Consider the following 6,000-nt stretch of genomic DNA (forward strand, 5'->3'; position numbering starts at 1 on the left):
TTAGCATTTACTGAAATTTGTAAAGAATTGTTTGCGCTCCAGTAGGCCTATGACTCAAAACCGATTGAAAAGCCTAACTATACATGTTGTGCATCAATTCAGATGTCGCAAAATTTTATTATTTGATGCTGTGATCCGTAACTTTGCATTGCAGAAAGTCCAGACAGGGTTGAATTAAATCAGGGATGTCCAAAGTCCGGCCGCGGGCCAACTCCACCCACGAGACGTTTTTGTATGGCCCGCGCTTGTTGTTGTAGCCTACAATGTGTTATTTTTGGCCTGCAGACACACAAAAATCATATAAATTCAACTTGCAGTTTTCAGAAAAATTATTGTGGCTGTTGGCCCGCGAACACTTATTATCAAATCTGGGTCGCGTGGGAAAACATTTGGACACTCTTGAATTAAATGCTTGGTTGAACTATTTTCGTTGCCTGTAGACCTATTGTGTGTTTACAAAGCTTTCTAGATAAAATAGTTAGCCACAATGGCATTTTTCTGCAAGTGTAATCCAGTGATTGATTAATTATTGATGATTTTGACATTGAACAAAGTTCTTTTCATGCTGAGGAAAGTAGGCTAATTTCAGCTTAACACGAACATGCAACGCAATATTTGCTAAAAAATATTATGGGGCCCATTTTTCGTATTGTTTCCCGACCAGTGCTGACTTCTCTCGGAGGCCCTGGTTATAGGCTAGCGTGCATGATACCGAAACAGGACAATCAGTTTAAATATGGCACGGCCGTAACACCTTAATAAAAATTTTATAAATTTAGAACGAAGAGGGAAAAAAGGCTAGCGACTTTTTCTAAATTCATAAAATTTTTGGGTGTTACAGCCGTGCCATATTTATAAAACATATAAACATAGCCAGGTCAGAGACTTTAAAGAACCGGCCTGCCACGCCCCGTGGAGGCGGGGAGCGGCGTGATTATGGGGTGGCGATGCACCCGGAAGGAAAGTCCACCAGCTTAGGTCGCGGGGGCCAGGCTGGGGAGTTTAGGTACCTGTGGAAGGAAAGTGTGGATCGAGAATTTTGTGCGACTCGTCCGCAAAAGTTAGAATGGCGGAACGGGCCAGGGAGACGGGCTTTGCTTTCTGCAAACGCAAAAAGGTCAGCTCACGACGGGCCGGGCGACAGAAGTTTTATAAAGCCAGGCAGCGCCCACGTCTCCATCACGTGACCGTAACACAGGTACGTTTAACTCCTATACCCGGTCTGCCCGTAGGCAGAGCGGATAAACTTTGGGGTCTCCCACGAGGAAGAGAAGCTTAGCTACAAGGACGATTTGAATACTCGTGGGAGACGAAAATTATATAAAATCTGGAGCAAAGGCTCAATTAATTGGTGTAAAAAAAAAGATGGTAAGTGGGAATATATTGTATGCTTTACCTACCGAAAAAGTGTTGACGTTGAACCAACGAGCACGGATGTGCACTGGCCAGACGTTGAGGCAGGCTCGCCCAGATGGGTCGGGACGACTAGCGATCGAAGCGTAGATATGACTAGGCTACGTTACTAGGAAAAATATAGAATAGTGGGATGAAACTTTGGAGGTTGCAGCGAGTTGATCAGGAAATCATGTTTATCGATGAGTTAAAAGCAACGCGAGGTTGATCCGAGCGGGAAAGAGCAGCATATCGGGAGAAGGTAGTGTGTGATAATCTAACATATTGAAATATACTACTTGAAATATATAGGGGAAGGTGTAGTTAGTTGAGCCAGAAATCGATGTTTCTGCAATAAAAATTTAACGACAAACTTTACCAAAAATCCGAATCCATCATGATAAATTTCAGTCTTTTGCGGTTCTTGTGAGCATGTTTGTGTTTGCGACTGACCCCGATTTATATCATTTATCGGCATTTTGAAATTGAAATTCAGCCGGCTCAAATGATACCCTAAATTTCACGGTTGAGCCACCCATTGTTCACGGTTGATCCACTATGATTTCACTTCCAAAAGATATCCCAAAAGAGAGCTCAATCTGCATCAAACACAATAAACTCTTCTCTTGAACATCTTGCAAATAAACAATCAAAAAATATTTAAACTGTGTATTGTGTCTAGTGTCTTAAAATGAAATAACAGTGAAAACTGAACGAACAGAAATTTATATCACTGAAAACACTGAGAATCATTGAATAGGAAACTTTGACGAAGGTGCTTTTACCTTTCTGAAACGATTTCGCGAGGTTTGTGAAGAAAACGAACATCAGCAACCAGTGGCGTTGCTATAGAAAAATAAAAGGGGAGGAGTGCTAAAAAAATTACCCTCAAACTGGCGCATTACAGAAAGAATTACTTTTATGGAAGTTTAAGGGGGCAGTGGACCACCCCCCGGCTACGCCACCAGTTCTTCGCATCAATTACAGTACGGTACAACAAAATTAGGGCAGTACGTAAGGACCATCTGCTCATAAACTACATTTCTTATGACAAAGACATGGCTCAACCGTTAACATTGCAAGCGGCTCAACTGTTAACATCGCCGCCATTTTCAAAATTCATGAAAAATTGCCAATAACCAACTGGCTAATCAAGCAACGAAAACTACTAAAACAAAGAGTAAGTTACCCTTACCTATCCCAGAATTTCGATTAAGACAACGATGAAACCTCGTAGGAAAAAATAACACATTTCTTATTTTTCTCAAAACTACTTTTACCTACCATTTTACATTTAACTGCTTCACAATTTTTCTGCTTGTAGAAAATCCCTAAAACTACATGTGCTGATGGACTTCACGTTTTTCCATATTTTCGTTATTAAACGGTTGACTAATCATGCCCGACGTTGCGATAAAACAGGATGGATCAACCGTTACCCGGCTCAACTAACCAAACCTTCCCCTACGGCATGGCCTACTTTGCCGATATTTTCGGTCATAAGTTATTAAGAATGTTAATCGTGGCATTCAAAGACCAGGTGTGACGATAACTGATGCAGCTGAAAAACTGAAAGCGTTTTTAGCCAAGTTGTCGGTTTAGAAACGCAGATTGGAAGCAGGTAATTACGCTAACTTTCCAATGTTAGAAGATCTTATCTTGATGGATAAAACTCAAAGAGAATGTACTCTTTTGATCTCTATGAGAGAAACATTTTGCGCACACTTGAAACCCAGCAAATCTCATTTCAACATTATTTTAATTAGAACACCTGCCGAACGAAGTTGAAACATGGATTCGAAATCCTTTTCTTTTTAACTTGAACAACATTAGCGATGACGATCTCAGTAAAGATGACCTAATTGATTTGAGATCAAAAGAGTTATTACGCATTGAGTTTCATTCAAAAACTGTGGAAGAATTTTGGTGCTCACAACTGCAAACCTACCCATTCTTGGCAAAGCAAGCGATTAATGTTTTGTTACCATTCATAACCACTTAACCTTTGCGAGGCAAGATTCTCAGCTCTTGTTACAATGAAAACAATATCGAAATCGCCTAGACAGTGGACGTTGAAGATGACATGCGTGTTGCATTATCAAAAACTCAACCGCAGTTCAGTCGTTTAGTTCGGGAAAGGCAACAATTTTTTTTTTTCAATTTCAATTTTTTTTCCCACTTACTTTTTGTCTCATTTGCACATTTCTGTAACTGTAGGCTATAGCCATTACTGGTTTCCACGAGGCGCACGTAACTGTTTTTCAATTGATTCTGGTCACTCTAAAAGTAAGATTTTCGGAATTGATTAAGAATTAACTCTAGCCAAGGGCGCGGAAAGTAGGGGTGCTCAAGGGGCTGCAGCCCCCCCTAGAGCTAATTCAGCCCCCCCTGGAATTTTCGATAATTGCTTCAGACCCCCTAGAAAATTCTGACAATTTAAGGTACCGTACATAACGTTGTAAAGGAGGTGAGGCTTGTTGCCGATGCCCACTTCGTTTAAACAGTTGCAGTTGTAATTCGTGAATCGTCTAAACGTAAATATTTATTCATGTCGCTTTTTGGTTCCGATGAAGTTGCCTGCAATTTGCTGGGTTTGTGTCCTACTCGTTGGTGCGTTCGTGCTTCTGCCCTCGCTCGTGTTGTTAAGTGCTACCCTACCCTGTTGCAATGTCTGACAGACATGACAGAAGATACCGGTAGTGCAATGAGAGGAGACCCACGTACAAAGATATTCGGCTTGGTAAAACAAGCACGCACGATGCGACCTTATTTTGCGATTACCTGCAGCGGTAAAGTTTTTCAGCCTGCAGAAGCTGTCGCAAAATAGCTTCAAAACAAGAAGATCTCTGCTTCTACAGCTTTAGAATCCATCACCATCATGTCAAAGAACCTTTGTTCATGTCAAAGACCCTTTGTTGAAAATATAATATAATGTTTGTATCAAAAGAGAGTGCTCAACTAGCTCCTAATATAATTTGTATAAATTTATATTGTTTTCTAAGACATCTGATTATTAACAACCCCCAGGACTTGACCCATAACCCTAACCCTCCAACAGCTTTATTGTTTCCCTTGCTTAAGCCACCAGGATACGCCATTGCACAGGTGGCGATGTCTTAAATCAAACACTTTGTCGTTCTCTTCAATTCATTAAATATTTGGCCCCCCCAAATTTTTTTTCTGGCTACGCCACTGGTTATAGCGTGCATGATAGCAAAGCAGGATAATCAGTTTAAAATATGGCACGGTCGTACCACCTAAAATTTTTATGAATTTAGAAAAAGTCGCTAGCCTTTTTTCCCTCTTCGTTTTAAATTTATAAAAATTTTATTAAGGTGTTACGGGCTTACGGCCGTGCCATATTTAAACTGATTGTCCTGTTTCGGTATCATGCACGCTAGCCTATAACGTCCGCTTTTTGTCGCTTCTACCTTTTTCTAGACCTCTGCTGTGTTAATCATATACTGTTTTTTCGTTGTGATGGTCAGAACTAAAAACAAACTAAACTGAACGGCCACAAAAATGCGTAGCCTAACGATTGAGTCACTTCGGGTTAGAACTTAGTTTAAAAAAAGAATCACCTCCTGAAGGTATCGAACTCATATCCTTGGGAGTAAGAGTCAGACAAAAATCGCACGCGCCACTCACTCACTTGGTAAAGGCGGTTGAATTTAGAAGTTATCTATTTACTTTTTCTTTCAAAGAGAAGGTGAAAAAAGAAAAAATACGCACCAGCGCGCATGCGCAGTAAAAGCGACGTAAAGATTAAAAAAAAGGCATGGAACGGCTGTATTTACGGCGCCGTAAACGTAGCCACTTCCAACAAAATACGACAAGATTGCACAAATGGAATGCAAACACATCACATTAACAAACAAGGCAAGTGTATACTGTAGCCTATACTTTACGGTTTACGGCAGGTGCAACTTAGGGTAGACTGGGGTAAGAAGCCCCCCTTAAGCAAAAATACGCACCAATCTTCACCTTCACTATTTACTGAATCATTCACCACCTTAACATAAAGGCACAATGCAACTCAACAAGTTGCCCATAAAAGCAAAGATGAAATTTTTGAACGAAGCACAAAATATGACAAAATTAAAAATTATTAAAAGGGGCGTTTTACCCCTGCGCTGGGGCAAAAAGCCTATGGGGTAGGCGTTTTACCCCACCAAGCTTTATGAGCCAGAAATGATCTCAAACAGAGAATTAGTTTGTTGTGACGTTGCCAGTTTAAGTAAATTTAATCTACAGTAGCCTAACCATGTTCACATTATGCTCCCTACCAAAACCTAACATTTGCCAACTGTAGAGCCCATGTTTCATTATTTCCAGGCTAAAAAACAAGAAAATATTTTATTTCTATGCTGATATCTTTATGATTTAAATGCATTCAGAATTCAACATATCTACACATTTTGCAGAAAGTTATTTGTACTGAAAAGATACTTAATCTAACAAACATCAGCACTGTATGTCTACATAACATGCTATGTAGCCTACAATAAATTTAAAAAATATTGTTGAACTAGAATTCATCATCTGAGCTGCAGTTTTGGCAGACATAAACACGTTCACCAGGGGTGCATTCTTCATGTGCCCAATGCT

The sequence above is a fragment of the Aplidium turbinatum genome, chromosome 9 (assembly GCF_918807975.1).
Source record: "Aplidium turbinatum chromosome 9, kaAplTurb1.1, whole genome shotgun sequence".
Taxonomy (NCBI): Eukaryota; Metazoa; Chordata; class Ascidiacea; order Aplousobranchia; family Polyclinidae; genus Aplidium; species Aplidium turbinatum.